The 23,602-nt window shown below is 41.7% G+C and overlaps 1 protein-coding gene across 2 annotated transcripts in view; it reads left to right on the forward strand.

Annotated features, from left to right (window-relative positions):
- The window catches only part of LOC134358428 (serine-rich coiled-coil domain-containing protein 2-like), a 782,366-nt gene that overhangs the window by 42,279 nt on the left and 716,485 nt on the right, over positions 1 to 23,602 (forward strand). The gene's annotated exons all lie outside the window — the stretch shown is intronic.

The raw sequence follows: 23,602 nt of genomic DNA on the forward strand, positions 1-23,602 counted from the left end.
AATCCCCCTACCCCGCAACAAAAACAGCCACAATAACAATCACCGACCTCCTCACTCGCGAAGAACAGTGACAATAACAAACTCTAAAGTTCTGGATCTTCTGTCCTCTGCATGAGATAGGAAGGTCCTTGAGTTCTTCCATTTTTTGGGATGTCTCTCCCAACTATGTACTTGTTTATTGCTCACCTTCAGTTATTCTCTCAAAGGGGGAAATGGATCTATATATACTGCTTCATGTGATGAAGTTGCTTGTGCAATGTGATTAGTTACCTTTTCCATGGCTTTGATCCATAGCTTACACAGATTATTTTGTGTTCAGGGTAGTTTCTTGTGTATAATGTGAATGATTAAGAACTTTAAGGTGATTATCCAGGCATTGCTGATTATGGAAATGTTTGGTGGATGAGTGCTAAATCTACTACTTACTTCAAGATGACTGCCAATTCTTGACCCTTTCGTGGAGGAAAGCAGCCCAATGTAGATGGGACATGGTGTCTGTCCTGAAAAGTTCATTGAGAGATATTGCAGAGATTATTGACCTCCAGCAACCACAATTATCTTCCTTCGTGCATTGTTTAACTTGAATAAATGGAGAATTTTTTCCTCTTTGTTCTCCTTGATATCAGTTATTTTTAGAGATTCTTGCTACTTCAAGAAATAGAAGACTGTACTGATGTCAGTGCCAGTTACCCTCTCCTGTCTTCTTGAGAAAACAGTTCCGAAGGCTAATTTGGAATTGATGTGTCAAATGAAGAAATGTGTTTCAAATAGATTTTGATTTGGATATATTGTTGGCAGAATCTGTTTTGAATGTAATTTATGTACATTTTAATATATGTTAAATATATCACATCTAAAGACTCCTTACCCTATATTCGTACAAATCAATTAGTTCATAACATTGAAAAATAATTTTTTTATGTTAAAAAAATCTAACCCACTACCAAGCGAAGCTGATTAATAGAAAAAAAAGAAAAAAGATGGTTAGTCATCATCTGTGCTTTAACAGCAAATCAAAGGTTTTGAAAATAATTCAGAAAGGGTCCCCACAATGTTCGAAAGTCTTGAGTAGATTCAAAGATTGAACACCGGATCTTCTCTAAATTTAAACATGACATCACATCACGTAACCATTTGGTGTGAATAGGAGGGGCCACATCTTTCCATTTAAGCAAAAGCGACCTGCTATATTCCTCCAGCATTTTGTGCGGGTTGCTTTGATACTTTCATCTCTTGGTCAGACTTCAGGCAGTGTGTGTTATGAATACAATGGGGTGAGATTGGATTTTGCCATTCCAGGTAATAAATAATCTTTCAGCTAGGTCACCCATATAGTCACCTGCTTAGATGCATGCATATGTCAACCATATGTCAGATAATAAAGTAGCCATAATGGAATGGTAGAGCAGACTTGATGGGCTGAATGGCCTAATTCTTGTTTTATGTCTTATGGTCCTAAAGTTGCTTTTTGCACCCCAGTTACTGCATAAACGTGATAATATTTGCTGCAATAAGCTAAATGTCTCAGAAATTAAGCATATTTAATTATATTGATAGCCCAGTTGAAGAAAATCTTCTAGAAAGTGAAAATTGAATCTTCCTCATTGATAACTGTACTTAATCACTTTTGTGAAGTATGAAAGCTTATTGAGCACGTGGCCAAGTGCTTAAGGTGTTTGTCTAGTGATTTGAAGGTCGCTAGTTTGAGCCTCAGCTGTGGCAGCGTGTTTGTGTCCTTGAGCAAGGCACTTAACCACAGATTGCTCTAGTGTCTGTGCGAGGAGTGGCGCCCCACACAGACTTCCAGTTTCCGCCTTGTAAGGCATGAAAATGCTTGACGCGGGGTTGACTTCCGGGTCATGAAAGGAATGGCGGCGTAAGGAAAAGGTCTCTTAGCCAAAAAGAAGGTAAACTGCCCCAAAATCGAATTTAGATGAATACTTAATATTGTATAACTATATTAATAAAAGGGGCAAGGATGATGTCTAAGAACAAGATTAAAAAGTCCGCTCCGAAGGCTGATAAACGTAAAGAGACGCAGCAAGGCGACGGGCCTAGCTCCCCCACGACAAGCCAGGACGGAGATAATGAGGGGAATTGGTGACTCTGTCTTTGATTCTCGGAGAGATTCGCGAGTTCCGACAAGATAACAACAAACAGCTGGAGGATATTAAAGGAGAAATAGTAAGAACTAACTTGAGGATAGATGAAGCCGAAGCGAGGATTGTTGGAATTGAAGAGAAGCTACAAAACGCCGAGGAAGTGATAGCAGAAATGCTAAAGCTGCAAGAGCAGCTCCATTGGAAGCTCATAGATCAAGAAGGCCGCTCAAGAAGGGAAAATGTGAGGATTTACGGAGTTCCCGAAGGAACTGAAGGTAAACCCGGACTGATGATTCCCTTCGTGGAGAAGCTGCTTAGAGAGAACCTTGATATACCAGCCGCAAAAGACCTACAGATAGAAAGGGCTCACCGCGCATTGGCACCACAGCCTCCGGCAGGCGCCCAGCCCAGATCGATTCTGGTCAGATTTCTCAGTTACAGAACGAAGGAAGAGGTGCTTAAACGGGCATGGCAAAAGAAAGGTTTCATGTGGAGCAACTGTAAAATCAGTTTAGACCACGATTACGCACCGGGGATCCTTGCCAGACGGAAGGAATATGCGGAAACACGGAGGGTCCTGAAGGAAAACAACATCAGATTTCAGACCCTGTATCCAGCTTGTCTGAAAGTTTTTTATGACGAAGGGACAAAATCTTACACTACGGTGGAGGAGGCAACGTTGGACCTGGCGGACCGGGGACGACCGGAGTCGCTACTGGAGAGGATTCGGCAGAAGTCGTGGCAGTCAGTGGGGCGAGGATGCTCCACACGAACCAGAGTGTCAAACTACAAGGAAAAGCTGCAAATATTCAGACGTGAATGTACAGAGAATACAGACTAATTAAGAGAAATGACTGAAAAGAGCAATTCGGACTTAAAGGTAAAATGAAAGCTGGTATCTGAAAATAAACTAGATGGAATAACTTGAATGATAGCAATATGGTCGAGACATAAATAGGAGAAAATTCTCTATGATTATTCAAACTGCTGAGGGCCTTCTAACACAGGGTGAAGGTAGAGGTTATCCCTCTGAACTGAGGCGGGTCGGTGCTCAGGCCTCACTGTGGGAAGTCGGGAAAAATTTTCAAATGTTATACGTTCAAAAATGTCTAGGGTGTGGTTATATATTTTGGTTTACTGTTGAGAAGGGATTACTTACTGTTTGGTTAGAAAAGGAGAGTTTTTTTTTCTACTAGAGAAGAATGCAAATTGAATTGGTAAAAATAATTTCCTATAATGTTAATTTCCTATAAGGTTTTGAATCCAATTAAAAGAGATAAGATTATGTCTAAATTGAAAAAAGAGAGGGCACAAATAGCTTTCCTCCAAGAAACACATAGGAGCCAATCTGAACATGGAAAATTAAAAAGAATGGGCTTTAAGCATGTATTTTATTCATCATATAAATTGAGCCACAAAAGAGGGGTAGCTACTTTAATATCAAGTACTCTTAATTATGAACATATTTCAGAGACTAAAGACAAAGATGGAAGATTTGTAAAAATTACAGGAAGAATAGAAGGTACAGAAATAACATTGCTGAATGTTTATGCTCCTCCAGGTAGTGAATGGTCATTTTATAGACACATTTTTGACCTAATGGTCAGTTCTCAAGGGGTAGTAATTTGTGGAGGGGATTTTAATATTAGATTAAATCCTATATTAGATTCTTCAAGAATAGTTACTCAGAATAAACCTCTGACCCGGAAAATGAATTTATTGATGGAGGAGTTGGGAATTATAGATGTGTGGAGGGAATTACATCCCACTAGGTAAGATTATACACATTACTCTTTCCCTCATTCAGCCTATTCAAGGATAGACTATTTCTTTATCTTTAATACAGACAGAATCAGGATAAAAAAACTAATATTGCAACAATTGATCTGTCAGATCATAGCCCAGTTTCTATGTCTCTAATCCTCGAAAGGAAAATAAGGAAAACACTATGGAGGCTAAACTCACATATACTCAATAACCCGAAAGTAATGGAGAGATTAAGGGGAGAAATCAAAGAATACCTAGACCTTAATGACACGGGAGAAATATCACCAGTGATCTTATGGGATACATTGAGAGCTGTACTGAGAGGGAAAATTATTTGCATTACCACTCACATGAAAAAAATCAATGCACAAAAATTAGCAGACCTTCAAGGAAAATTAAAACAACTTCAAGTTGTAGATAGCAACAAAAGTAATTCAAATTTAAAACAGGAAATTAGGAAATTGCAAAGTGAAATTGACGATATTTATACGTTGGAAACAAAGAAATTTTCTTTACCTGAGACAAAAGAATTATGAAGTAGGAGGTAAATCAGCTAGATTACTAGCGTATAAGTTACGAAAACAACAAGCAGACAATACAATTCATAAAATAAAGAATCCAAAGACAAAGCTTGTGGAGAGTACAATAGGGAAAATTCAAGAGAGTTTTGAAATATATTATTGAGAGCTATACTCCCAACCCCGGGCCTCCAATGAGCCCTATATAGACAGTTTATTGAATTCTTTAGATCTACCTAAACTCACAGATTTACAAAATGAAAGTCTATTAGAACCAGTAACTGCCAAAGAACTGAATGTGGACATCTCTAGGTTAAAGGCTGGAAAGTCCCCGGGTTCAGATGGGTTTACTTCAGAGTGGTACAAATCCCTGAAGTCACAGTTAGCCCCATTACTACTTAACACCTTTAATTGGATCTTGCAGAGAAGAGAAACTCCACCTTCCTGGAGAGAAGCGATTATTTCAGTTATTCCTAAAGAGGGTAAAGATAAACGAGAATGTGGCAATTATCGGCCAATTAGTGTTCTTAATTTAGATTACAAACTATTTACATCTTTATTAGCGCGCAGATTGGAAAAGCTCTTAGCTGGCCTAATCCATTTAGACCAGACTGGATTTATTCAACAAAGACAAACACAGGACAACATAAGGGGAACTCTACACATATTAGAACAGGTTAATAAGAACGAGACAGAGACAATGGTAGTAGGATTAGGCGCTGAGAAAGCTTTTGATTCGGTTAGTTGGGCATTCCTATACAGAGTGTTAGGAAGATTCGGCTTTCAAGAAAAGTTTATTAAAGTAATTCAGACTCTATATGACAGCCCTACACTCGAATTAAGATAAATGGGGACCTCTCTTACTCCTTTATTTTAGAGAGAGACACTAGACAGGGATGCCCAATTTCTCGTCTCCTTTTTGCGCTATATAATGAACCGCTTGACCAACTAATAAGACAGAGCGAAATCATAAGAGGTATCAAGGTGGCAGGGATTGAACAGAGAGTGGCGTTATTCGCAGATGATGTTTTAGTCTATCTGAGTGAACCAGAAAAATCATTTATAGGATTGTTTACATTGTTGGATGACTTTGGGAAAATATCAGGTTATAAAATAAATGTAAAGAAAATGCAGGTTATGTCCCTAAATTATACACCATCCAAAAAATTGCAGGATACATATGATCTTAAGTGGGAAGCTAAATCATTAAAATATTTAGGAATAACCCTGCCGAAGGATCTTTCAACGCTGTCACAGGTAAATTATGGGCCATTAATCTCAGAGATAAAAGCAGATATGCATAGATGGAATCTTATCCCCTTTTTAAGTTTAAATTCAAGGATAAATACTATAAAAATGAATATTCTTCCTCGGTTATTGTATCTTTTCCGTACTTTACCTGTGGAGGTGGATGATAATCAATTCAGGGAATGGGACAAATGGATTTCCCGCTTCATTTGGCAAGGAAAGAAACCTAGAATTCGATATAACAGCTTACAGTTAGGGAAGGAAGGAGGAGGTATGGTTCTTCCTTGCCTGAGAAATTATTTTTATGCCTCACAGATAACCCCTCTCTTATATTGGTGTAATAGGGAATATAAGGCTAGATGGAAGGAAATAGAATTTGGATTGGTTGACAGTTTTCCTCTACAGGCCTCAATAGCTGACAAAGGATTGATGGCCCAATTGGAAAAATTTAAAAACAGTTGGATAAATCTTACATTAAAATTATGGCAGAAGGTGGTTAATTCATGTGGAATTAATAACATGCTAAAACTCTTCAGATGGTGTGCATATGATACCGAATTCCTTCCCAACAGAGGAGATAAAAGATTTGAATTATGGATAAAGAAAGGTCTTACAACCTACCTCTCATTTATACATAAAAGAGTATAACAAAGGTTCCAAATCCTGCAGGACAAACATGGCCTAGAACACAATGACTTTTTTAGGTACCTTCAAGTACGAAATTATGTTTAACCAGAGTTGTAGATATACAGACCTATCAACAGTAGAATTAGAATTTTTCAAGATTCTTAATTCAGCTTGCGGTTCAATACCTAGTAAATCAGTTTCTCGATTATATAATGCACTCTCCCATGCTAAAAATGTAAACACATTGTATATTAAAGAGAAATGGGAGAAAGAAGTGGGGTTGGTACTTTCAGAGAAGGCTTGGGGGAAAATATGCAGCTTTCAGTGGTCTTCGACTAATTCTTTGACTTGGAGAGAACATTGTTGGAAAAATATTATAAGATACTTTAAGACCCCATATCAGGAAAAATATAAAGATACAAACGTGACGTGTTGGAGAAGGTGCGGCTCCAAGGAGGCAAATCATTTCCATATTTTCTGGGATTGTCCTAAATTAAGTCTATATTGGGAAGGTATTCATAGAACATTAGTTAAGGTACTTAGGACCCAGATACCTCTGAACTTTGAGACGCTCTATTTGGGGCATGTATTGTTTCTTGAACAGAAGGAAGACGTAAAGTTGCTGCAGGCCCTTTTAGCGGCAAGTAAGAAATCAATCACTAGAAAGTGGCTAAATCCAATACCACCTACATTAGAAGATTGGCACAAAATTATCTTGGAAATATTTAAAATGGAAAAGTTGACTTACTCCCTGAGAATTCAAAAAGAAAAATTTTATCAAATCTGGAATAAATGGATTGAATATATAACCCCAATGCGAGCAGACTTTAGATGAATCTCCTAATGATTTATACTGCTCTTCTCATCAACACAGTAATATTGCTAATGTAAGCACCCCTAGTCTAAATGTTTACTGTTTTTGTTTTTTTTTTGTTTGGAAAATAGAGAATTAATACAAGTAAAGGAAAAGATTTAGGTAAGGGATAAAAAATGATAATATTAAGTAAATAAGTACATAGGGATTGGATAATTATGTTTGGGGGCAGGAGCAAGCATGAACAAGTTAGGATATAAACACCTACAATGGTTGTTACATAGGCTTACACAACATTTTGGACCAGAAGAAGTGATCCAGAAGAGATGTATGGAAACTATTACTAATCCACTATTATTACTACTTTTCTTAACAATTAATACCATTACTTAGCCTAATAGATTAGAATTTCTACTGTACATAATTATCTATTTGTATCTAATTTCTTTTTATATCATCTCAATGTGTACTTAAGAATGTATAAGTAATTATAGTTTTATACATATAAAAAATGGAAAAGGTTATACATGTGAAAAAAGTACATGATACTTGTGAATTCCTTATCCAAATAAAAATAAAATTTAAAAAAAAGAAAATGCCCGACGCAGGCCTCTCATGGTCTGAGTCGGCGTTCCCTCCCCTCCCCCTCCAAGTAACTGGTGTGCATTTATGCCTCGCAGGCCATGCTTCTGTAATTGAATTTTGTTATCATCACCTTTTGCCTAATGTCGAGAGATGTTTACAATGATTGACAATAATTCAAGTGGTGGATTTGTATTGATATTCTGTATTGGTGTAGTATTCATACTTGTCATGTGATTTTGTTCATGAAATATGATTTCTTTTGTATCAAACTGTCAAATTTATTTAAAAGAAATTTACAGTTAATGACATTTAAATTGAACAGCTTTGATGCGTCTATTTTGTGTTGTTTGACAGAGTATTTCTATGACCTATGCTAATTTTTTGAAAGATGGATATTGAATAGTTATAATTATGTTATGATCACCTTTCACAGCTTACAATTTAAGCAAAATGCCTGTGTGATTTTATTTTCTCTGTTATTCATTTAGCTATTTTCTCAGCAATATTTCTGTTTTACGTTGAATTCTGGCACCTTAAAAGATAATTGTGTTTGGAATAACAATTTTGTCTGTTAATACGTTTCTTGAAATTATTAGTGTGGATTGGCTACAGAACGCAATAGTCCTAAAAACGGGTACAACTAATTTGGGTTGGTTATTGATTGTTGATTGGGGTTGTTTGTATTTAAATTTGTCACTTTCTGAAATCCTACTAGCACTATTCATTATAGAACAGATTTAACTGTTATAACAAAATTAATTCTAGGTGAAGATCAATATAAAAGGTAATCACTTTTCATAATATTTTTTTTGTAGACTGTTCAACAGTTGGGTAAAAATCTTCAGATCTATGGAACTGTTGAATACTGCAGTTAGGAATAAATTGAAAAATCATTTAATACGTAGTCCTATTTTATATTTCTGCTCTTTCAAGTAGGTAGAGGGTTAATCAAGGTCAGGTGACCAAGCAGTTTGAACAGCTCAAACAAATAAATAGAAGGGTAGCTCAAACGGAGCGGCCTGTGGAAATCGGTCAGTGAGAGAGTGGGCCAGTGAAGGAGTGGAGCTTTGACCCAAGAGATTCTGGCAGTTTTGGCAGTTGGACTGTGCAATCAAGTCAATCAAGATTTGAATAGCTCAGCAGCAAGCAGTTGATTAGACAACCAAGATTTGAGTAGCTTAGACTCAGCAGAAAGCAGCTGATTGGGCAATCAAGGTCAGGTGACCAAGTAGTTTGAACAGCTCAAACAAATAAATAGAGGGGTAGCTCAAGCGGGGCGGCTTGTGGAAAGCGGCCAGTGGGTGAGTGGGCCAGTGAAGGAGTGGAGCTTTGACTCGAGAGGCTTTGAGAAGAGGCGGAGGACGAGCTTGTTCCCAGTTAGTTTTTACGATGCCTCCTGAGACGGTAATGTGCCTCTCATGTGAGGTGTGGCAGTTGTGGGGGAACTAGCCTCACCTGCAGAGTCACGTCTGCCAGAAGTGCATGCAGCTGGGCGATCTGGAAGACCACGTTAGGAATCTGGAGCAACAACCGGATGACCTTTGACTCGTAAGGGAGAATGAGGCAGTCATAGATGAGAGCTACAGGGAGGTAGTCACACCTAGGCTGCCAGAAGCAGGTCGTTGGGTGACAGTCAGAGGGGGGAAAGTGAAGGTGAGTAGACAGGTAGTGCAGAGCACCCCTGTAGCCATTCCCCTAAATAGTAAGTTTACCATCCTGGATACTGTTGGCGGAGACGACTGACCAGCTGTGAGCCACAGTGGCAGGGCCTCTGGCACTGAGTCTGATCCTGTGGTGAAGAAGGGTGGAACGGAGAAGAGGAGAGCTGTCATCATTGGAGACTCTATAGTCAGGGGAGCAGACAGGAGATTTTGTGGACGTGAGAAGGACACCCGCCTGGTTTGTTGCCTCCCGGGTGCCAGGGTCCAGGATGTCTCTGACTGGGTGCACGACATCCTGGTATGAGAGGGAAAGCAGCCAGAAGTCGTGATACACGTTGGCACCAATGACATCAGCAGGAAGAGGGATGAGGTCCTGAAGTGTGAGTTTTGGGAACTAGGCAGAAGGCTGAAGAACAGGACGTCAAGGGTGGCATTCTCAGGATTGCTGCCAGTGCTACGTGACAGTGATGGTAAGAATTGGAGGAGATGACAGTTGAATGTGTGGCAGAGGAGTTGGTGCAGGGGGCAGGGTTTTAGATTTTTGGATCATTGGGATCTCTTCTGGGGAAGATGGGACCTGTATAGATTGGATGGGTTGCACCTGAACTCGAGGGGAGCAACATCCTTGCAGGTCGGTTTGCTAGCATGGTTCGGGAGGGTTTAAACTAATTTGCAAGGGGGATGGGATCTGGAGCGATAGAGCAGTGAACGAAGTGCATGGAGTAAAGCCAGATCTAACATATAGAGAGGCTTTAAGGAAAAAGAAGCAGAATAAAAGGTGTAAAGGTAGGAAGGTAGAAGGGCTAAAGTGCATGTACTTCAGTGCAAGAAGCATCAGGAACAAAGCTGATGAACTGAGAGCTTGGATACATACATGGAATTATGTAGTGGCCATTACAGAGACTTGGCTGGCACCAGGGCAGGAATGCATTCTCAATATTCCTGTATTTCACTGCTTTAAAAGGGATAGAGAGGGTGGAAAAAGGGGAGGAGGGGTGGCATTACTGGTCAGGGATACTATTACAGCTACAGAAAGGGTGGGTAATGTAGCAGGATCCTCTTTTGAGTCAATATGGGTGGAAGTCAGTAACAGGAAGGGAGCAATTACTCTATTAGGGGTATTCTGTAGGCCCCCTGGTAGCAGCAGAGATACCGAGGAGCAGATTGGGAGGCAGATTTTGGAAAGGTGCAAAAATAACAGGGATGTTATCATGGGTGACTTTAACTTCCCTAATATTGATTGGCACCTGATTAGTTCCAAGGGTTTGGACGGGGCAGAGTTTGTTAAGTGTGTCCAGGACGAATTCCTGTCACAGTCTGTTGACAGGCCGACTGGGGGACTGCCATACTGGATCTAATATTAGGTAACGAACTGGGCCAGGTCACAGATCTCTCAGTGGGTGAGCATCTGGGGGACAGTGACCGCCACTCCCTGGCCTTCAGCATTATCATGGAAAAGGATAGAATTAGAGAGGACAGGAAAATTTTTAATTGGAGAAGGGCAAATTGTGAGGCTTTAAAGCTAGAACTTGCGGGTGTGAATTGGGATGATGTTTTTGCTGGGAAATGTACTATGGACGTGTGGTCGATGTTTAGAGATCTCTTGCAGGATGTTAGGGATAAATTTCTCCCGGTGAGGGAGATAAAGAATGGTAGGGTGAAAGAACCATGGGTGACAAGTGAGGTGGAAAATCTAGTCAGGTGGAAGAAGGCAGCATACATGAAGTTTAGGAAGCAAGGATCAGATTGAGGAATATAGGGTAGCAAGAAAGGAGCTAAAGAAGGGTCTGAGAAGAGCAAGAAGGGGGCATGAGAAGGCCTTGGCGAGTAGGGTAAAGGAAAACCCCAAGGCATTCTTCAATTATGTGAAGAACAAAGGGATGACAGGAGTGAAGGTAGGACCGATTAGAGATAAATAGCCCATAGGTGCAGCAGTAGGCCATTCGGCCCTTCGAGCCAGCACCGCCATTCACTGTGATCATGGCTGATCATCCACTATCAGTATCCAGTTCCTGCCTTATTCCTGTAACCTTTGATTCCACTATCTTTAAGAGCTCTATCCATCTCTTTTTTGAAAGCATCCAGAGACTTGGCCTCCACAGCCTTCTGGGGCAGAGCATTCCATATATCCACCACTCTCTGGGTGAAGAAGTTTTTCCTCAACTCCATTCTAAATGGCCTACCCCTAATTCTTAAACTGTGGCCTCTGGTTCTGGACTCACCCATCAGCGGGAACATGCTTCCTGCCTGCAGCGTGTCCAATCCCTTAATAATCTTATATGTTTCAATAAGATCCCCTCTCAGCCTTCTAAATTCCACAGTATACAAGCCCAGTCGCTCTAATCTTTTCACATATGACAGTCCTGCCATCCCGGGAATTAACCTTGTGAACCTACGCTGCCCTCCCTCAATAGCAAGAATATCCTTCCTCAAATTTGGAGACCAAAACTGCACACAGTACTCCAGGTGTGGTCTCACCAGGGTCCTGTACAGTTGCAGAAGGACCTCTTTGCTCTTATACTCGATTCCCTTTGTTATGAAGGCCAGCATGCCATTAGCTTTCTTCACTGCCTGCTGTACTTGCATACTTGCTTTCAGTGACTGATGTACAAGAACACCTAGACCTCGTTGTGCTTCTCCTTTTCCTAACTTGACTCCATTTAGATAATAATCTGCCTTCCCGTTCTTACCGCCAAAGTGGATAACCTTACATTTATCCACATTAAACTGCATCTGCCATGCATCTGCCCACTCACCCAGCCTGTCCAAGTCACCCTGCATTCTCGTAACATCCTCCTCACATTTCACACTGCCTCCCAGCTTTGTGTCATCGGTAAATTTGCTAATGTTACTTTTAGTTCCCTCGTCTAAATCATTAATATATATTGTAAACAGCTGCGGTCCCAGCACTGAACCCAGCGGTACCCCACTGGTCACCGCCTGCCATTCCGAAAGGGACCCGTTAATCGCTAATCTTTGTTTTCTGTCAGCCAGCCAATTTTCAATCCATGTCAGTACTCTGCCCCCAATAACATGTGCCCTAATTTTGCCCACTAATCTCCTATGTGGGACTTTATCAAAAGCTTTCTGAAAGTCCAGGTACACTACATCCACTGGCTCTCCCTTGTCCATTTTCATAGTTACATCCTCAAAAAATTCCAGAAGATTAGTCAAGCACTATTTCCCCTTCGTAAATCCATGCTGACTCGGACCAATCTTGTTACTACTATCCAGATGTGTGGTAATTTAATCTTTTACAATTGACTCCAGCATCTTTCCCACCACTGACATCAGGCTAACTGGTCTATAATTCCCTGTTTTCTCTCTTCCTCCCTTCTTGAAGAGAGGGACAACATTAGCCATCCTCCAATCCACAGGAACTGATCCTGAATCTATAGAACATTGGAAAATGATTACCAATGCGTCCACGATTTCTAAAGCCACCTCCTTAAGTACCCTGGGATGCAGGCCATCAGGTCCAGGGGAATTATCAGCCTTCAGACCCAACAGCCTATCCAACACCATTTCCTGCCTAATATAAATTTCCTTTAATTCATCCATTACCCTTGGTCTTTTGGCCACTATTACATCTGGGAAATTGTTTGCATCTTCCCTAGTGAAGACAGATCCAAAGTACCTGTTCAGCTCGTCTGCCATTTCCTTGTTCCCCATAATAAATTCACCCGCTTCTGTCTTCAAGGGCCCAATTTTCTTCCTTTTCACATACCTAAAGAAGCTTTTACTATCCTCCTTTATATTCTTGGCTAGTTTACCTTCATACCTCATTTTTTCTCTACGTATTAACCTTTTTGGTTACCTTCTGTTGCTCTTTAAAAGTTTCCCAATCCTCCGGCTTCCCACTCGTCCGGCTTCCCACTCGTCCGGCTTCCCACTCGTCCGGCTTCCCACTCATCTTTGCTATGTTATACTTCTCTTTTATTTTTATACTGTCCATTACTTCCCTGGTCAGCCACGGCCTCCCCTTAGGATCTTTCTTCCTCTTTGGAACGAACTGATCCTGCACCTTGCGCACTATTCCCAGAAACACTTGCCATTGCTGTTCCACTGTCGTCCCTGCTAGGGTATTGTTCCATTGAACTTTGGCCAGCTCCTCCCTCACAGCACCATAGTTCCCTTTGTTCAACTGTAATAGTTACACTTCCGAGTTTCCCTTCTCCCTCTCAAATTGTAGATTAAAACTTATCATATTATGGTCACTACCCCCTAATGGCCCCTTTACCTCGAGGTCCCTGATCAAATCCGGTTCATTGCACAACACTAAATCTAGAGTTGCGTTCTCTCTGGTAAGCTCCAGTACAAGCTGTTCTAAGAATCCATCTTGGAGGGACTCCACAAACTCCCTTTCTTGGGGTCCAGCACCATCCTGATTCCTCCAGTCTACCTGCATGTTGAAGTCCGCCATAACAACTGAAGCATAACCTTTGCGAAATGCCAATTTTAACTCTTGATTTAACTTCCACCCTACATCCAGACTACTGTTTGGGGGCTTGTAGATAACTCCCATTAGGGTCTTCTGCAGGCAAGCCAATTCTGAATCCACCTGGCCAAACTTCCCTGGATCCCATGCCTTCTGACTTTCTGAATAAGCCTACGGTGTGGAACCTTGTCAAATGCCTTACTAAAATCCATATAGATCACATCCACTGCACTACCCTCATCTATGTGCCTGGTCCCCTCCTCAAAGAACTCTATCAGGCTTGTTAGACACATAAAGGTGGGAAGATGTGCCTGGATGCTGTGGAAGTGAGCGAGGTCCTCAATGAATACTTCTCTTTGGGGAGGTGACCAGGCATATAGATGAGGGTAGTGCAGTGGATGTGATCTATATGGATTTTAGTAAGGCATTTGACAAGGTTCCACACGGTAGGCTTATTCAGAAAGTCAGAAGGCATGGGATCCAGGGAAGTTTGGCCAGGTGGATTCAGAATTGGCTTGCCTGCAGAAGGCAGGGTGTCATGGTGGAGGGAGTACATTCAGATTGGAGGGTTGTGACTAGTGGTATTCCACAAGGATCTGTTCTGGGACCTCGACTTTTTGTGATTTTTATTAACAACCTGGATGTCGGGGTAGAAGGGTGGGTTTGCAAGTTTGCAGAGGACACAAAGGTTGGTGGTCTTGTAGATAGTGTAGAGGATTGTCGAAGATTGCAGGGAGACATTGATAGGTTGCAGAAGTGGGCTGAGAAGTGGCAGATGGAGTTCAACCTGGAGAAGTGTGAAGTGGTACACTATGGAAGGACAAGCTCCAAGGCAGAGTACAAAGTAAATGGCAGGATACTTGGTAGTGTGGAGGAGCAGAGGGATCTGGGGGTACATGTCCACAGATCCCTGAAAGTGGCCTCACAGGTAGATAGGGTAGTTAAGAAAGCTTATGGGGTGTTAGCTTTTATAAGTCGAGGGATAGAGTTTAAGGGTCGTGAGGTAATGATGCAGCTCTATAAAACTCTAGTTATGCCACACTTGGAGTACTGTGTCCATTTCTGGTCGCCTCACTATAGCAAGGATGTGGAAGCATTGGAAAGGGTACAGAGGAGATTTACCAGGATGCTGCCTGGTTTAGAGAGTATGCATTATGATCAGAGATTAAGGGAGCTTGGGCTTTACTCTTTGGAGAGGAGGAGGATGAGAGGAGACATGATAGAGGTATACAAGATATTAAGAGCAATAGATAGAGTGGATAGCCAGCGTCTCTTCCCCAGGGCACCACTGCTCAATACAAGAGGACATGGCTTTAAGGTAAGGGGTGGGAAGTTCAAGGGGGATTTTAGAGGAAGGTTTTTTTACTCAGAAAGTGGTTGGTGCATGGAATATACTGCCTGAGTCAGTGGTGGAGGCAGATACAATAGTGAAATTCAAGCGACTACTAGACAGGTATATGGAGGAATTTAAGGTGGGGGCTTTTATGGGAGGCAGGGTTTGACGGTAGGCACAACAATGTGGGCCGAAGGGCCTGTACCATGCTATACTATTCTTTTAATGATGCCTATGACCAAATTTTACACTCTTTCAAAGATGGTGATGATTCTCATGAATATTATTGCTGTTTATTACTAGCTGTGACTCTTGCTGAGTGAAAATTTGTCTAATTTAGCTAGTGTCAAGTTAAATATTTAAAACTTTATTCTTTCTGGATTAATAAATCTTGTTTGTTCAGTATAGTAATTGAGCACTTAACCAACCACAAACGAAGTTTGACAGAATATATACATTTCATTTTGCTTTGATTTGCAAATCAGTAACTTATTTCCATTATATACAATTGGACTATAATGTCAATTATTCCAATTCCATTTTTAACATCTTCCCCTTTTGCCAGCTATTTTAACTATTTCCTTGACTCCACTCGAGATCAATGTATGAAATCCTTATTTCATTCCTAGTTGCGTGAGCAATCTTTCTATGTTTATATTTTCAATCTACTTGTGAATTTAACCAGTCAATACAACTAAAATGACTAGTCAGAGGAAAAAAAACTCAAACATTGAGTTTTTGAGCTGTTTTTAACAAGCAACGAACTGATGTCACTCTCTTGTAAAACAGCGAATAATACTGCTTTTGATAATGAGGTTTAAGACTGATTTCAGTGAGTTAGGTAGGTTTATGGGTATTGTTGTTTAAAAATTAAATGACTATAATGAACTCTTTTATACTAATTTAATGACGTGGCTTTTCCCAGGTTTCTTTTCCCGTGCTGCTAGTCTCTTTAAAACTATTTATAAATATGGAGAGGGTCAAGATGGTGGCATTCATGGACGCAGAGGCCCCTCCGGCTCCAACTAGCGGTGAAATTTCTTGTCCTGTTCATCAATTCTATGACGGAAAAAATGCAGCTGAGTAATAAGAATACTAAAATCTACAAGTCTACCTCGCTAGTAAGAGAATTAACAAAGGTGCTGCACGGTTACAGATTAACACAGGAAGTGAGCTCTTGCTCCGTGCTGTGGCCTACTACAGCTGCTCAGGGAAGCAGTGCACTTGAATGCAGAAGCATAGTAAGTATGCCGGTATTAAAGTGGATCCCTGCAGGCTCACACTCCCATTGATTCTACTCGCTAATGTTAGATTGCTGGGGAAAAAGAAACTGGATCATCTGCATCTGAACCAGCAGGAGATGAGGGACTGTTGCATGCTCATCTTGACAAACATGCCTTCAGGACTTCATTCCAGACTTGGTCATCTAAGTTGAAGACCTAATTTCCTTTTGGACAGACAGAAATGCTGTGGCCACTTGTAAGACCTTCAAAGGATGTCTATATGTCTGCATCAGTAAGAACTGGTGTGTGAATGCCTTGGTAGTAATGGCCCACTACTCACCTCAGATTGAGTTTAAATGGTGACGTACAGGCCCTTCTACTTTCCGAGGCAGTTCCCCACCATTGTGATTATTGCTGTTTTCATCCCCATCTTCCCAACCTGCCCCCCTCCCATGCTGGCACTGGGGAAGTACTACAGGAGTTTCCTGTGCCATCTGCGACCTCAAAAACTTTCGCCCTGATGGTGCCTTCATTGTTGCTGGTGACTTCTATCACGGCAACTTAAAAATAGTACTGCCAAAGTTCTACCAGTATGTCAACTTTGCAACTCAAGGAGACGATATACTAGACCTGCTTTATACCAACGTTAGTGGAGCCTACAAGGCTGTCCTTCACCCTCACCTTGGATACTCACCCCACAAATCCATTTTTCTAATATCCGCTCATAGAAGGAGGAGAAGGTGGCGACGCGACAGCAGCGCGCGTGGCCACTTCGGTGGTGATGTCTGTAATCTGTCAAGTAGGAGACTGTGCACAATTCTGATTTGATGGAGATGGACATGAGAGTATGGAGGAACATCTGGAAAACTTCTGAAATGCCCGCTTCGCTGCTGCTGCTACTGTGTGGTAACCGGAATCTCCGGAGCAGAAGGCCCCGAAATCCTCGGCTTTGCTTGTTTCAGCAGCTGGGGCGAGGTCGAAGGCACTCGGCAGAGGATGGCGCTCGGGAGGCTGTATCGGAGAGGCTGGTCGGAAGCTCGAAGTTTTCGGACGAATGGACTTAGTGTTGGCTGTGGTCAGCTGCTTCCAAGGCATCGGCAAGTTGACGGTACCTGGAGGTTTATGGCAGGGAGTATCTCCCTTTTGCCGCCTGCTATCAGGGACTGGGGAGTCGATCGACTTGGGGACTTTTGAGACTTTTTTTTTACCGTGCCCATGGTTTGTTATTCATCAAATTATGGTATTGCTTTGCACTGCTGTAACTATATGTTATAATTATGTGGTTCTGTCAGTGTTAGCCTTTGGTTTGTCCTGCTTTCTGTGATATAACTCCGGAGAAACATTGTATCATTTCTTAATGCATGTATGCATTTCTAAATGACAATAAAAGAGGACTGAGTGTTCTCATAATCTAAAAATGATCACTGGTTAAAATAGTTCAACTAGTTTACAGGGAGACCAGGACCTGGTCAGAAGTTGCCACCTTAGCATTGCAGGACTGCTTCGATAGGACTGACTGGAGCATATTCTGGAAGGCAACTACCTATGATTACCATGTCACCATTGATGAATATGTGGGATTGGTGACTGTTTCCGTGAGGAAAACACATTGAGGGCATTAATGTAATTGAACGCTACACTGCCAGGGCAAACCAGAAATGATGGCTGACTGCAGAGGTTCGTGCACTGCTCAGAGATTGGGGCACTGCCTTCAGATTGGGGAATAGAGCTATCTAATATCAGTAAGAGCCGCGCTTTCCCATGCCATCAGGAAGGCAAAGCATGAGAAAGCACAGAAAATTCAGACACCTCTGTGACAACACGGACATGTGACAAATAGGGCAGGGTATTCAAACCGACAGGTTACAAGTTCACCCTGCGCGTGAATGACCGAGATGTCTCCCTTCCTGATTGGCTAAGTGCCTTCTTTGCGTGATTTGATCCATTGAATGATGTGACATTGAGGAAAGCCCTCTCTTCCGCTGAGGAACCGGTACCCTCACTGGCCCCAGCCAATGTGAGGAGGATCCTAGCCAGGGTAAACCCAAGCAAAGCTGTGGGGCTGGACAACATAACTTGGGTGCTGAGGGACTGTGTGGATCAGCTAACAGACGTCTTAATGGACAATTTCAACATCTCTTTGAAACAATCCACTCTCCCGGCAGACTTCAAGGCAGTCACCATCATTTGAGTGTCCAAGAGAGCAATGGTAACTCGCCGAAACCAGTACACCTAGGGAACTGACCTCAACAATCATAAGATATAGGAACAGAATTAGGCTGTTTGGCCCATTAAGTCTGCTCTGGCATTATGTCATGGCTGATCCATTTTCTCAGCCCCAATCTCCTGCCTCTACAGCTGCATGTGACAACAAATTCCACCGATTCACCACTCTCTGGCTCAAGAAATTACTCATCTCCATTCTAAAAGGACACCCCGCTATTTTGAGGCTGTGTCCTTTGCGCTTAGTCTCCCCCACCAGAGGAAACATTCTCTCCACATTCACTCCATCGAGGCCTTTCAACTTTTGATAGGTTTCAATGAGGTCACCCAGTCATTCTTGCGAATTGCAGAGAGTAGAAGCCCAGAGGCACCAAATGCTCATCATATGACAAGCCTTTCAATCCCGGAGTCATTTTTGTGAAAGTCCTTTGAACCCTCTACACATCCCTTCATAGATAAGTGACCCAGAACTGCTCACAGTAATCCAAGTGAGGCCTCAACAGTACTTCATAAAGACTTAATGTTACATTCTTGCTTTTATATTCTAGTTCTCAAAAGTGAGTGCTAACATTGTATTTGCCTTCCTCACCACAGACTCAACCTGCAAATTAACCTTTTGGGAATCCTGCACGAGGATTCCTAATTCCCTTTGCACTTCCGATTTTTGAATTTTCTCCCCATTTAGAAAATGATCTTAGCATTTTCAACCTCTCATTGCTATGGCTGGAAGTTCTCGCTTGCTTCAAAAAGGCAACAATTATACCAGTGCCTTAATGACTATTGCCCGGTAGTACTCACATCGACAGTGATGAAATGCTTTGAGAGGTTGGTCATGACTAGACTGAACTCCTGCCTCAGCAAGGACCTGGACTCATTGCAATTTGCCTATTGCCACAATAGGTTAACGGCAGGTGCAATCTCAATGGCTCTCCACGTGGCATTAGACCACCTGGACAACACAAACACCTATATCAGGATGCTGTTCATTGACTATAGCTCAGCATTTAATACCATCATTCCCACAATCCTGATTGAGAAGTTGAAGACCCTGGGCCTCTGTACCTCCCTCTGCAATTGGATCGTCGACTTCCTAACCGGAAGACCGCAATCTATGTGGATTGGTGATTACATATCCTTGCTGACGATCAACACTGGTGCGCCTCAGGAGTGTGTGCTTAGCCCACTGCTGTACTCTCTATATACACATGACTGTGTGGCTAGGCATGGCTCAAATACCATCTATAAATTTGCTGATGATACAACCATGATGAGAGGGCGTACAGGAGTGAGATATGCCAACTAGTGGAGTGGTGCCGCAGCAACAACCTGGCACTCAATGTCAGTAAGACGAAAGAGTTGATTGTGAACTTCAGGAAGAGTAAGACGAAGGGACACATACCAATCCTCATAGAGGGATCAGAAGTGGAGAGAGTGAGCAGTTTCAAGTTCATGGGTATCAAGATCTCTGAGGATCTAACCTGGTCCCAAAATATCAATGTCGTTATAAAGAAAACAAGACAATGGCTATACTTTCTAAGGAGTTTGAAGAGATTTGGCATGTCAACAAATACACTCAAAAACTTCTATAGTTGTACTGTGCAGAGCATTCTGCAAGGCTGCATCACTGTCTGGTATGGAGGGGCTACTGCACAGGACTGAAAGAAGCTGCAGAAGGTTGTAGGTCTAGTCAGCTCCATCTTGGGTACTAGCCTACAAAGTACCCAGGATATCTTCAGGGAGTGGTGTCTTAGAAAGGCAGCGTCCATTATTAAGGACCTCTAGCACCCAGGGCATGCCCTTTTCTCATCGTTACCATCAGGTAGGAGGTACAGAAGCCTGAAGGCACACACTTAGCGATTCAGGAACAGCTTCTTCCCCTCTGCCATCTGATTCCTAAATGGACATTGAATCTTTGGACACTTACCTCACTTTTTTTTAATATACATTATTTCTGTTTTTGCAAACTTTTAAAAATCTATTCAATATACGTATACAGTAATTGATTTACTTATTTTTTAATTTTATTTTTTTTTCTCTATGCTAGATTATGTATCGCATTGAACTGCTGCTGCTAAGTTAATAAATTTCACGTTACATGCCGGTGATAATAAACCTGATACTGATTCTGATTTTATTCCTTCTACCAATGTCATGATCATATACTTCCTGAGACTGTATTCCATCTGCCACTTCTTTGCCCATTCTGTTAATCTAAGCTCTTCTGTAGCCTCACTGCTTCCCCAAAACTAACTGCCCCCTCTCATCTACCTTCATATTGTCCAAAAACTTGGCCACAAAGCCATTAATTCTATTATCCAATTCATTGACATATAACATAAAAAGATGATATCCCAACACAGACCCCTGTGCATACCACTCGTCACCAGCACACAACCAGAAGGGGCTCCCTTTATTCCCACTCTTTGCCTCCTGCCAAACAATCAATGCTCTATAAATGCAAATATCTTTCCTGTAATGCCATAGGCTCTTAACTTGTTCAGCAGGCATATGTGTGGCACCATGTCAAAGGGCTTCTGAAAATCCAAGTATACACCATCCACTGATTCTCCTTTGTCTATCCTGCTTGTTACTTCTTCAACAAATTCCAATAGATCTGTCAGGCAAGATTTTACTCTTGAGGAAATCATGCTGACTATGGTCTTATTTTATCATGTGCCTCCAAGAACCCCAAAACCACATCCTTAGCAATAAACTCCAAGATCTTCCCAACCACTGAGGTCAGTCTAAGGGGCCTATAGTTTCTCTTCTTGTGTCTCTTTCCCTTCTTGAAGAGTGGAGTGTTATTTGCAATTTTCCATTCTTCTGGACCCATGCCAGAATCAAGTTGATTTTTGAAAGATCATTAATGCCTCCACAATCTCTTCAGCTACCTCCTTCAGAACACTTGGTGTGTTGGTTCAGGTGACTTACCTACCTTCAGACCTTTCAATTTGCTAAGAATCTTCTCCCTAGTAATGACAACCTCACACCCTTTGCCCTCTGACACACTTGAACTTTCGGCATGCTGCTAGTGTGTTCCACAGTGAAGACTAATGCAAAGTTCTGATTCAGTTCATTTGTTGTATCCTTGTGCCCCATTAAGAAGATGCTGTCTAAGTTGCATGACATCTTGGTCACTACATAATGTACTGGGTGGGCACAGGAGTACATTCAGCCAGAGACTCATTCCTCCGAGATGCAGCAGAGAGCATCATAGGAAGTCATTCCTGCCTGTGGCCATCAAACTTTACAACTCCTCCCTTGCAGGGTCAGACACCCTGAGCCGATAGGCATGTCCTGGACTTATTTCATAATTTACTGGCATAATTTACATATTACTATTTAACTATTTATTACTATTTTCTATTACTATTTATTATTTCTATGACTATTACTATCTACTAATAGTAATATTACTATTACTATTTATTATTTATGGTGCAACTGTAACAAAAACCAATTTCCCCCGGGATCAATGAAGTATGACTATGACTATTACTACCTCTCCAGCATCATTTTCCAGTGGTCTGATATCTACTCTCACTTCTCTTTTACACTTTATATATCTGAAGAAACTATTGGTATTATCTTTAATATTATTGGCTAGCTTACCTTCCTATTCCATCTTTTCCGTCTTTGACTTTTTAGTTGCCTTCAGTTAGTTTTTAAAAGCTTCCCATTCCTCTAACTTCCCACTAATTTTTGCTCTATTATGTGCCCTCCCTTTGACTTTTATGTTGGCTTTGACTTCTCTGTCAGTCATGGTTGTGTCATCCAGCCTTTAGAATACTACTTCCTCTTTGAGATGTTTATGTCCTGTGCCTTCCAAATTGCTCCCAGACATTCTAGCCATTGCTACTTTGCCATCATTCCTGCTAGTGTTCCTTTCCAATCAATTTTGGCCAGCTCCTCTCTCATGCCTCGGTAATTCCCTTTACTCCACTGATACATCTGACCTTAGCTTATCCTTCTGAAAGTGCAGGGTGAATCCTATCATTTTATGATCACTGGCCCCTAAGGGTTCCTCTAATTTAAGCTGTCTAATCAATTCTGGTTCATTGCACAAAATGCAGTTTAGAATAGCTGATCCCCTAGTGGGATCAACCACAAGCTGTTCTAACAAGCCTTCTCGTAGGCATTCTAGAAATTCCCCCTCTTGGAATTCAGCACCAAGCTGATTTTCCCAATCTTCCTGCAAATTGAAATCCCCCATGACTATCGTGACTATCATGAAGTGCTTTGAGCGGCTGGTAATGGATCATATAAAATGCCATCTTCCTGCTATGTTGAACCTTTCTAGTTCGCCTACTGCTCAAACTGGTTTACTGATGATGCCATTGCCTCGGTCCTCCACTCTGTCCTGTCTTGCCTAGAAAATTATGCCTCATGCGCTAGGGTGCTATTCATCGACTTCAGCTCAGTGCTTAACACAATCAACTTTTCAGAGGCTGGTGGGTAAAGAGTCCTTGTTAGGGCTTAACACTCTCTTTGTAACTGGATCTTGGACTTCTTAATGGAAAGACCTCAGTCAGTCCTAGTTGGCAGAAACATCTTGAGCTCCATCATGTTGAGTTCTAGTGCTCCTCAGGGTTGTGAGCTTAGCCTGTTGTTGTTCGTGCTGTTGACAGATGACTGCATTGCAAGATTCAGCTCAAATTGCGTCATTAAGTTATCTGATGATACCAACCTAACCTGGACCCAAAACACTTCCTCACTAGTCAAGAAGGAACAGCAGCATCTACACTTTCTGAGGAGACTGAGGCATGTAAGACTCCCTGTCCCCATTCTAACAAATTTTTACAGAAGCACCATTGAGAATGTTTCTGGCTGCATCATCATGTGGTACAGATGCTGCAAGGCATCAGACCGCAAAACCTTATGGGGGATAGCTAAAACTGCTGAGAGTGTCACCGGTGTTTCTCTCCCTCCCTCCAATTTTTCACATTTTCCCGGAGCTTTGCAGAGGAAGGGCCTGAAGTATTGTTGAGGATCCCCACCATCCATCCCCTAATCTCTTTGGCCATTATCATCAGGAATATTACAGGAAACTCTAGATCTAGATT

Source organism: Mobula hypostoma, chromosome 18 (genome assembly GCF_963921235.1).
Source record: "Mobula hypostoma chromosome 18, sMobHyp1.1, whole genome shotgun sequence".
Taxonomy (NCBI): Eukaryota; Metazoa; Chordata; class Chondrichthyes; order Myliobatiformes; family Myliobatidae; genus Mobula; species Mobula hypostoma.